A 12102-nucleotide genomic window follows, 5' to 3' on the forward strand; every position below is an offset into this window, starting at 1 on the left:
TTTGTTTGTCTATTGTGATATGATACCTATAAAATATCTCATTGTAGGTCACTTTCACCATCAATTAAGTACAAATCTAGTGAACAATCAATAAATAGCATTACTAATTTATGTATTTTAATCTAGCCAAATCAACCTCAATGCTTAATTATAGCCAATCAAATTAAAACCTCTTTATATATAGTAGGTCTCCAAGTGTAGTTTACACCATTGCATTTCACATATGTAATCATAGGTCTCAAAACTTCAACAAAGATCAAAATCATGCTAAACAATATCATCTAAATAACTTATAAGCACAATTTAAATTCAACCAAAAAATCACATTTTAAATTATTTTAAGAAAACTACATCTCTATAATATATTCTAATGACAATATACATCTCTATAATATATTTGAACAATAACATTACAACTTTAAAAAAAAATATAAATCAACCTTAATTATATCTCATCTATTTTTACACATCCAATTATTATTAATCTTTAATATAACTAAGCTATCATTTATACTAGCCTATTAAATTGAATTTTAAATATTTGAAAACCATTTGTACTAAAACACTCGTACTTTCTTGTCATTAGTCAATTACAATTTTAAATTGTACATATTTTACGAAGATTGAAATTCCTTGGATCTAAAGTGATTTGCATATCTATTTGCCAACATGTTATCCCTAAGGTGGGGCTTTACCCTAGCGATAGTATGGTGACCAAGTGTTAAGGTAGAGAGACTGGAGCATGACAAACTTGTAGTTTTCCTTTTGGGATTTCTTTTTTTGAGGCAGAGGTGTATCTCTCTACATGAGATTGCAAGTTGTTTGAACAAGAGCAAACCACTACTATCTGTTGCAATAGTGTATTTTTGCTAGCATCACCTCAGTTGTGAAAGGGAAGTTAATAGCTTTCATCAACATCAATGTAAGTGATGGGCAAGAGAAAATTCTAGAAATTACCAAATGAGATGAAGCAAAGAAGTTTGGGAAACTACTAGTAGCCAATCAAAAAAGAGAAATTTGTCATCATAAATTAATTTTAAAATCAAACTATTTTTTAACTTTCAAAGTTAGGTAGTTCTGGTTAAAAAAAATATTTGGAATAACAATTTAACATAATCAACAGATAATATAGTCTACAAATACTTGCATGTTTGAATGTTGCTGCTAGGTGCACTTCTTATTACATATTGGTAGGCGCAAGCGAGATCATTGAGCAATGCTGCCAACTCATTTGTGTGGGATTCAAGGTTTGAGCCCTAAAAACCCTCTAAATTCTTGTTTTTTTTTTAAAGCAAAAAACTCAAACAGGTCACCACATACATTAATAACAATATTTCACAGGTGTTGTATGTTAGTCCCCCATTCAGGTCAACCTAACTCTTAGACAACATGAGAACTACCAATCAAACGCCAGGGCCTTGACAGAATATTTGGGAAGAACAAGACAATAGTAAGCAAGATGATCTCTTTTTAATTATTAGTCCTTGCCTATATATAGGTAGGGTACTAATTTTTTCATTAGACCCCCTCCAATTAATTAGTACGACAAATGAAAAATAAAACTCTATAAGTTCTGATGACTATATTTTTTAAATCAATTTTTGAAACAAAATTTCTTTTTTCTTATTGGTTAAAGACATTTTTGTTGGGGGTTATTTTGAAAAAGAAAAGATAAGAATGAATTTATTGCTATGTCATAATTCCAGAATCTAGAGACTTTCGGACTCTACTGCAGAGTTAGCTTTTCATGTTCTCTTGACATGTAGCAGTAAACTATCAACATTTGCTCAGGTAGTCCAAGAGAGAATGTTTATGCAAATCAGTGGGGAGGAGAACGATGCCGCATTTGGCACTTACTGGCCAAAATTTCAAAACGCAACGGGAAAAACACTACATCTTAATAATAATTGTATATTTTGAATATTTTTCAACCACAAATGCCCACCCTTTTGCAGGTTTGTTTATGCAAGGAGCTGTCAATCTATCATTGTCAGGAATTGTCTATTAATTTTAAAATAAAATGCAATTGTTGTTAATTAAAAACACTGATCAATGGTAAATTTTGATTCCAGATAGGCGTTGCCTCCTCTTACAGAGTTGTTTTCTACTTTAAACGAATGGTGCAGGATAAATGTTAGAAATTTAAGATTTTTAGAATTTTATTACATAAGTTAAATTTAGAATTTATTTATTTATTAATATATAATAAAGTCTCTATATATAAAACAATACAACTCTTAATAGCAATAGTATATTTTAGTAAAAAATCAAATTTAATAATTTACAATGATTATTGATTTATATAAAACTAATTTTTAAAATAATTTAAAATATATTAACATTTTAAAAAACTATTTTCAAAACTAAAAATTGTGATAATTAATATTGATTAGACATTATTTTTGTTCTAAGATAAAAAATTACTTTTTGAAAATATAAAATTGTGACAAATGTGAAATGAATGTTATTTTAAAATTTTTAGCTTATTTTTAAAACAAATTATTAGTCCCTGCTATATAGGCAGGGTATTAATGTTTTTGTTTACCTGTTTACCCCCTTTTGCTAATTTGTGCAATGCAAAAAAAATACTTAGTTCTAAAGTTCAACAAATTTTATATTTTTAAATTAATTTATATTGATTTATTACCTTTTTCTAATTGGTACGTTGCATTTTTGGTGGGGTTTATTTTATTTTCCCACTTCAAAAAATACAATATTTTCTAACATGCATTAATGAATTCATTAATTATAGCTCTATCTTTTCCATATTTGTGACAAGTTCATTATTAATTACAACTTTATCTTTTGCATATTTGTCACAAGTTCATTAGATTTATAAAATAATTACAACTTTATCTTTTGCACAAGTTTTTATCTTCCACAACAAAAATAACGTCTTATCAATATTAATATCACAATTTTGTTTTCAAAATAGTTTTTAAAAATGTTAATATATTTTAAATTATTTTAAAAATTAGTTTTATATAAATCAATAATTATTAAATTTAATTTTTTATTAAAATATATTATTGCTATTAAGAGTTGTATTGCTTTATATATATATATATATAGACTTTAGTATATATTAATTAAAAAATTAAAAACAATTAATTTCTAAATTTAATTTGGGCATTCTTACACTCTCTCATCTGATGATGGATCACGAAGTATGATCCGAAACGTTGATGATTAAAAACTTTCTACACAATTTGACTCAGAAAAACTGCAAAATTTTAATTTTTCTAAATTTCTTGATTAAAAATCTATTAATTCAAATATCTTGATTTTACAATATATTACATTAAGTTGTATATTTTTAGACAATGACTAGTCGCCACATTATTCTATAAAACTAAAATTTAAAATATTAATTAAAAATCTAAATTAAATTTGATAAAATTTATAACTTCTATTTTCAAAACCATAATTTTAAATATTACGTCCAATTTGTTTCCAGCTCTTGTTAATTGTCTATTTCCTTATTAGATTTCCTTGTTGGCACAAAATGTCTTAACAAGAGAGAAAATCTTCCTTGTTCCTCCATCAGAGCATATGTTTTTTGGTTTTAAAAAACCCACTGACCACGATGAGTATGAAATATCATCCATTCTCCACTTGGCGAACTTTGAGAGCTCTTCTCCAGCAATGAAGTTCCCAGCTGCTGCCGGAGACCATTAGGTTGTACAATATAATTGCCCCGCAACTGTTACTGTCATTTTAGTCCGCTCCATTGTTTTCTATTTCTTTGGAAGGAATTACGATTTTCTCGTATGCAAGTGTCACCATTTTTCTTTATAAACTCGTGGCGAGTGGGAAAACCAATTTCACCCTGGATTGAACTCTGAAGCTCTCGGATATCAAACTCGATGCAAACTACGTATAATTACTTTTTGATGTTTTGCAAAATGAACAAACTGTGATGAAATTTTGCTCAATCAACAGCGTCCACTTCAGAAAATTAAAGAAGCGTTGTGAAGTCATACTTTCTTCTTATGCATTTTTGTTTTAAGACCCCAAAGCTTGACAAGCTCTAATCCTCTGATTTATTGGACTAGTTTCTCTAAAGCCATCGAACGCATAGGTCCGGAGAGGATCGAAGCACGGGAAACTATTAGTACCAGAAGAAACTAGCGAGTCTCAGCACATAACAGCGTAAGTATCAAAACTCTAACACATTCGATCGAAATCCAAGTTTATTTCATTAGACTGCCCCATGAAGGTAATGAATTTTATGCTTTATCTATTTTTGTTTTTTCTTCGAGGAATCGGACTTCGTTTGAAAAGTTTTCGTTTGAAAAGTTTTTAGTGTCGTCTGTTTTTACGGGGGTTAGGGTTCCATTGCTCGAAACTAAGGGAATATCTTTTTTGTCACTCCCATTGCCCTCATTTCTACAAGGTATTTCATCATGTCAACCTTTAACCTTTTCCTTTCAGCTCTCAGTACAGATAATCAGATTGGTTTTTTTCCGCTTTGTAATGTGAAAGTTTAGGCTATCTCTATTCAAGGATTATGTTTTGTTATTTGAATCTTTGACGATTATAATGATTAGTGAGGGCTCCAAAATTCCATGGATACAATTTATTATTTCATCTTTTTGTTTTTCTCGCATCTTTACTTACTATGACGTTTTCTACGCCTTTGTTGTGTTTTCTGTTGAGTAGATTCGCCTCCATCGACTGATATTTTCCCTCGATAATATTAAATAGTTTATTTATGTTCAGCGATAAAGAGGATAATAGGACTGATGCATTTTTACAGTATCACCTGGGTGTCCTCAAAGACGCGTGAATTTTTCTGGATGTTTCAATAAACACACTATTGACATCCTTGTTCTTGGAACTTAATCTGACAGTACAGTTAAAAATTAAAATTTATAGTGGTAGGCTGCTTTTTCTGTCAATTTTATGCATTGAAAGGGCTAATTTATTTTTATGTTTCTTTTCCCCGGATCGAAGGTCCCTGAATTTATCTAGAAGTTTCAAGAAAACATACCTTTAGCACTCTTGATCTTGGAAGTTCATGTGACATTATATTGATGGCAGTCGGCCACAGTTTTCTGCCAATTTATGTATGGTTAGGAGGACATGCTAATATTGCCCCAAAAATTAACAATTGACGTGCTTTTCACTTATTGCTGTTTGCTAGGTTCTTTTCGTGGCTTCCCTTTCCTTAATTAGGCTAGATTAAAAGCTCTCTAATGATTACCCTTTTGTATGTTCAACTTTAAAAGATCTAATTTTTAAATTCAATTTTAAAAATTTGTAATTGACTTCACCTGAGGTCTCACCTCTCTCGCTTGTCTCTGCATTCTATCCTGAAAGAGTGGCTTTGTTCCTTTTGCAGGTGGTGAGTCTAGTAGCGTACAATTAATGCTAGATGAACATTATCATTTGGTTCATTGATATAATAAGATAGATATTTTGTGTCATTATCTCATTGGTAAATGTTTTCTTTTTCACATTTTCAATTTTTTAAATTGCCGGTTCTGGTGCGGATATGGATGCGTTTTATTGCGGATACGGATGCAGATGCAAGAATTGGGTGTGCAGATGCGTGAATTTTTTCCTGAGGTGATGTAGATGCACTTATATACACATCACATATGGGAGGAACATGTTGGTTGAGCAGGACACACATTGGTCGAGGGAACATTGTGGTTGCCAACATATCCATTGGAGAGTGGCTGAGGGTGAATTGATAGCTTTTCTTGCCTCCTGGGGTGGAAAGGTTGTGGCGCTCTAGATGTATATCAATGTCAGAGATTGAATGAGATACCGGATTTATTGCGACACAAAGTAAGAGGCAGTGATGGAGCCCCTACGAGGCAGAGACCGTAAAGGCAGGAGCAAGTCTTCCAGGTGCGGATCCTGTTCCATAGCACATGAGATCCATTGAACTGCCGCTGGTGGAACTGCAATGAAATGATCAAAGGTAAAATTGCCCATAGAATAGTAGGGGCTGCCAAGCAAACTGCTTAGGTTTTTGTTATATGGTGTTTCTGCCCTATGAACTGCTAAGGTTTTGTGGCCCCCTGTGGCTTTGGCTACTTATCCTGTTGCTGGTCTTGCCTACCACCTTTGCTACTGGACGAGATCTGTCTCTACTACTCAATATGTTGGTGCTGAACCAACAAGATCACTTGCTTCTTCTATGGGTGTTGACCCCAAATCCCCTACAATTTTATAAGCCATATATATGTAATAGTTTAATATATAGCTTAATAAATAATAATAAATAAATAAATCATGGTATCAATATGATCAAAATGGAGACTACCCCTGCCTCGATTGCTTTAATTCTACTGTGCTAGCAATTCATGCTCATTGCAGTTAGCACTTCGAGCACAATAACTATAGCTTTGTGGCAAACCTCTCTCATCAACAACTCAATCAATCCTTCAATAAAATCATCATGGTCGTTCTTTACAAGTTGTTCAACGCCTTTCCTTGACACTTTGTGTGAAAGCATGATGGCTTGAAAGAAGGCATTGGAGTTGCCCCTCTTGAGAATAGAGCCAAGAGAAACTAGGCAACTGGTTGTGGCGAGTGGTTCTATGTCCTCGTCAACAACTCAGACAATCCTTCAATGAAATCATTGCGGTTGTTCTTTACAAGCCATTCACTACCTTTCATTAACACTTTATGTAAAAGCACGACGACATTAAAGTAGGCATTAGAGGTGCCTCTCTTGAGAATAGAGCCAAGAGAAATCAACCAACTGGTTGTAGCGAGTGACTCTATGGCCTTGTCTGGCAAGTTAAGAGCATGAAGAACACCTATTTTAATTTTCCTATTGTGTTCTTGAATGCTTGTGAGGCAGAAGAACTTGGTAGATATTTGTTTTCAGCTGCAAATCCTATGGTGGAAGTAGATTTTGGTGTGCTAGCCATGAGGGATGCATCCAAGAGGCATCCTTAGGGCTTCCATGCATGTTATTGCCTGACCCAACATTTGCTTTCGCCTCCATTGCTTTTTTGGGCGCATTGATATCTTAGCTTTTATTTTGTAATGACTACATTTAATACATTACTCGATTAATTGCTTTTGGCAAATAGGATAATATCATCATAATATTTATTTGGCATATACCTGATCTGTATTCAAACAAGTATTGAGTATTCAAGAAATGTGTATCTTAGGTGTTGTTATGTGGAGCCTAATCAGACTCAGAGGTTAATTTTTCCCCGCTTCGTTTGGCATAGTTTTCCCCCCAATTTTTCCTACGGGGGTTGGGGGTAGTGCCACCATGCTAGGGGTCAAGGGACATCGCCCCTTGCTGGGTCCAAAGGTAGTGCCCAAGGTAGGGTCCTAAGGTTGAAACCTGGGCATGCTCCCTATCGCGATACAGGGTGGGGTTGAGCAAAGTAAAAAATGAATTTACTATTGTAAAAGGTGCCAAAAGTTATTTTTTCTATTGGATGACTTATTCTAGCCCTAATTTTGTAAGTGACATAAGTCTTGTGTAAAATGGCTTAGAGTTAGGGATTTTATAATGTATGATGATTTAGTAGCTTCTTGCAACAACATTGAGTTGCAAGGGATTGCAGATTGTAATCAGATTGAAATCACTGGATAATAATATTGGACTTGCTGTTTGGTGGACGTAGTCTAGGGTTTGGGTGAGCCACATTAAATCGTTGTGTCTTTTGTTTGCTTATGTGTGCTTTATTCCTTTGTGATATTGGTTATATTTGCATGTAATTGTGTCTCTCTAATCCTAAGAAGGCCATAACTTTAGGTAGAAGGTAAGCCAATTACATTGGTCTCAACATAATGAGGTGGATTTTTTTACAACTTCGTTTGATGTGGCTTGAAACCTTATTTATACAACTTACAATGTTTCGACCAATCATTTATGTTTATTACTCCAAGATATTGTATGTGCTTGGTAAAAGGTATGTGTTAATTTTTTTGTTTTGTCTTTTCAATTAGAGTATTAGGCCGTACAAATTCTAAAATGCGAGCATGCACATCCACAAAAAAGAACAACCACACAAGCTCTACAAGAGACCATGCCGGAAAAATGCATTCCACAGATGCATGGGCCAAAAGCTGAAAACATGAACAAAACGTGGTTGGTGGAGAAAACAACATCCTTTCGAATGAAGTAGGTCATGGTAAGGAAAAAACATGGGTGAAAACCCCCAATCAATAACAATGACACGAACGCCACAATTTGCAGAAAAGACAACTAAAATGATGCCAAAATGCCTCCTTTGTGTTGAAAAAAATTGCGCACAAAGGAGAACTCACATTGCAAAAACAAGAGAAATTGAAGTCACGAAAATACACCACAAAATTAACTGCTGAGAAACCCTCGAATTCGCAGAGGTTAAAAACCTAGAATTTCAAAAAATCCTCGACGGTTTTTATTTTTATAAAAAATTAGATAACAAATTTTTGGAAGAAATTTTAGATCACAATAGACTTGAATATTTCCTCAAAAATTTGCCAAATTTTTCGAAATCCCATCGACCCGCTTTAATATCATGGAATGTTAGATTTGATGTATTAAACAATGGAGATGAAGGGTCCTTAAATATATTTACAAAGATGATGTTTTTAAATGAAACAATCATGAACTGGAGATGGAAAAAGAAACTTCCTTAAGCAATTAAGATGACCATTAAAGAAATGTTACAATAATTTTAATATAAACATTTGATTTATGTTGAGAAATCCTTTTAGGGGAAAACTCAAGCAGAGAAAGAGAGGGCAAGTACACTACTAATCCAATGAAGAATACAACAAGAATACTCTTTTGTGTAGACTTTTGTAGGCTCCGACAATACGTTATCACCTTGGAAATTGAACAAGACAGAATGAATTACTCTAGCTCAAGGCACCAATTTATAGGAGTTTGAGGATGAATACCTTTTTTGTATCAACAAACAAGAGGCAATAGAACATGTAGAAAAACCTCACTCCCAGCCCCAAAAGTAGCCTCTTACAGGTTTTCTTATAATATCTTAAGGCATCTCTCATGCATGTCCCCCTGTTGAAGTAATTTGTCATAAACCATCATCACTCATAAGTGTTGTCTTAGAATCTTATGACAGCTGTAATAATTTTCATAAATGCTCTTACAACTGCTAACAAGTGTCCAAACACCTCAAAATAGAGGATTCCAAGAGTGTACATCCTATTACAGAGGAAAATATTTGCTTGTTATTAACAATGATCAAGAGATCAATTTATACAAGATACTAAACAATGTTTCCTTAAGAAACAATCGTAAAGAATAGAAACATTCTATTCTAGAAACAAAAAAACTAAATATTCGAAACATTCTAATATTTACAGAACGTTACAATAGATAACCATTAGATACTAAATAGAGATAATAGAAACTATCTATTATTGTAATAACCTCCCTTAATGGTTAATCTATCTAGAGCACGAAGCTGTCAACAAGCGTAAAAGGTAGGTTCTGTCTACGCAAGGTGCTCCTTACTGTTCGCTTTAGGTTGTTAACCAGATTGGTTAGATAGGGCAGCTAAGTGCTTCCGACATTCAACCTTCATGTGCCCAAAATTGTGGTAATAGTTGCATTGAATGTTTTTTCTTCTGGGAGACCCTTCTGAATCTGGACCAGAGGATGTTTGCTGAGAAGACTGTTGAAATTGGCCTTTATCCTTCTGAAAGGATTTGGCAACAAAGACTTGCCCTGTGGAGATGGAGCTAGAACTACTACCAAACTGTTGTTTCCACTGATCTTGCTGAAGCGGAACTATGTATAGATCTATGAACTTCAGATCAACACTAGAAGACGTGATGTTGAGAGTCTCGATAAAATGATTGTAGGACTTTGGTAATCTACGGAGAGTGATAACCACAATGTCCTCTTCCTCCATCTTGCGACCGATGACAAGCAATTGATCACAAATTTCTTGAATCCTATTTAGGTGAGCCTAGAGCAAGGTTCGCTCATCCATGATAATATAAAACAATGTTCTTCAAGAAGAAAGCTCTGCTTTTTCAAAAGTCTGATGAAGACCTTTGAGATGTGCCCATATCTTGGTAGTTGTCTTGGCGAATGGAATCTGTGAGAGTTGATCATCAGCCATGGGTAATTTGAGAAGCAACACTGCCTTTCAATTATTCAGATCCCATTAATCCTAATCAATACCAGGGGCAGTCGAATGCTGTGTAACACCCAAAACTATTTGATCGGTATTCCGATATTCAAAAATTGCTATGATCTGTTGCTTCCAAGTGCCATAATTTCGACCATTGACTTTTGAAATTCTCTTGAGCAGAATATTGGTCAATGATGCCAAAGCACATTTTTCAATGAAAAATTGTGAATATTTGTAAAGGCACATTCTTTGAGGCAAAAAATGGAAGACCCATAAAATGTGAAAGGTGACCTAGAAGAGAGCTCAAAACACCCAGAAGGAATGTGTTGTTAGTTTTTGGATTGGTTGGTTCAAAAATTGAGGCACCCAAAAAAATCAGATGACAACCTAATTGAGCTCTCAAAAAACCCAGCAAGAATCTAGAATCAATTTTCTTTTTGAGGTAAAAAACTAGGGTTTCAAGGAAAAAAGTAGGTCGACAGCCATGGAGTTTGAATATGCAAAAAAAATGGCGGATCTGGAAAAAAAGGGTTGTAGAACTGAACTAGAAGTTGGGGTATTTAGATCTCTTAGAACGGAAACCCTAGTTGGATTATAGAGAGAGTTGGAAGCAAATATGCATGTTAATAATTTCAAAAATAAAAGGCAGATAATTTCAACCAAGAAATTATAATTATTTTCGAAAAAAATTAGAGTATTGGCTCTGATACCATATTACGAAGTAATTGGAAAATATTTGCTTGTTATTAACAGTGATCAAGAGACCAATTTATAGAAGAGATTGGACAATGTTTCTTTCAGAAACAATCGTAAAGAATAAAAACATTCTATTCTAGAAAGAAAAAACTAAATATTAGAAACATTCTAATATTTACAGAAACATTTTAATATTTATAGAAGATTATAATAGATAACCATTAGATACTAAACAAAGATAATAGAAACTATCTATTATCGTAATGCATCCAACCATTTTGTTCTTTTCCTAGATGAGAAATAGTAAAATTAACTTTGCCTTTACATGGTCTTAAACAATTTAACCTCTTATGGGTAAATTACAAAAGATATTTGAAACTAATAAATCAAGGATTAACAAGTTTGATGTCACCTAACTTCTAATAATAGTCACACTTTCATGGCCATTCCTTGAAACATATCCACATGGTTGCTATCCTTACATCACAGTCTCATCTTTTTTGTTGATTTGAACGATGCTTCCTTTCTTTGTATTGCATCCTTTACATTTGTGCGTGTTGTTTCATGTGTCGATGCCTTTCGCTATCTCTTGGACCATTTTCACTCCTCATCTGCAGTTAAGACCTACCAATCCTCTGCAGTATGTATTACAATAATAGATAGTTGTCTATTATTAGTTAATGGTTATCTATTGTAAATATCTAGTTAGCTTTAGTTTGCTTTCGTTTTTTAGCTTTCTCTATTAGAATAAAATGTTTTTATTCTTTATGATCGTTTCCTAAGGAAACATTGTTTTATTCTTTTGTGTAATTAACCTTTCGGCCTCTTTTAATAACAAGCAAGTATTTTACCAATTACTTTCGTAATATGGTATCAAAGCAAGGGTTTTAAATTTTTTCAAAAATAATAATATCCTTTCTGAAATTATCAGAAGCTATTTTCGAAATGATTGGTCTAGAATATTTGCTTCGAGCTAGGGTTTGTCTGGTTCTGTTTTCTAAGAACAAATCACACCTATACACATCAAAGACTGTTGTTTTTCCATGTTCGTGATCTGAAGCAAACTCCTGCATTTTTGAAGACATTTTTAACAGCCATGTTTTTTTGTCGTTTTTCTAAAAATTGTGCCTGAAACACCATTTTTGGGTGTCTATATCTTCATAATTTGTGATGTTTTGGCAAGAAACTAATCTTAATAGAAGAAATCGACCATTTTTCTGCCTGCAAACGTTTTTTCTGCCATTTTTTGCCTCCATTGTTGCCTACTAGGGTTTTTTTCGAAATCCTAATTTTTTGGCTTGAAAAATTATTTTGATTTCAGATTCTT

General features: G+C 33.2%; 1 protein-coding gene across 5 annotated transcripts in view; it reads left to right on the top strand.

Annotated features, from left to right (window-relative positions):
• Positions 1-3293: 3293 nt before the first annotated feature.
• LOC149563759 (citrate synthase, mitochondrial-like) overlaps positions 3294-12102 on the top strand; it is a 208256-nt gene continuing 199447 nt past the window's right edge. For 2 of the 5 annotated variants that reach the window (XM_089826893.1, XM_089826891.1), the window contains exons 1-2: positions 3294-3678; positions 4056-4152. The gene's annotated coding sequence lies outside the window, so the exon portion shown is untranslated. Of the gene's footprint in view, positions 3679-3719; positions 3878-4055; positions 4153-12102 lie in introns of those variants that run through there. The other 3 variants (XM_089826892.1, XM_089826890.1, XM_089826895.1) reach the window with 2 other exon arrangements.

This window comes from Cupressus sempervirens, chromosome 4, assembly GCF_028749045.1.
Source record: "Cupressus sempervirens isolate cs-2001-9-10 chromosome 4, ASM2874904v1, whole genome shotgun sequence".
Lineage (NCBI taxonomy): Eukaryota > Viridiplantae > Streptophyta > Pinopsida > Cupressales > Cupressaceae > Cupressus > Cupressus sempervirens.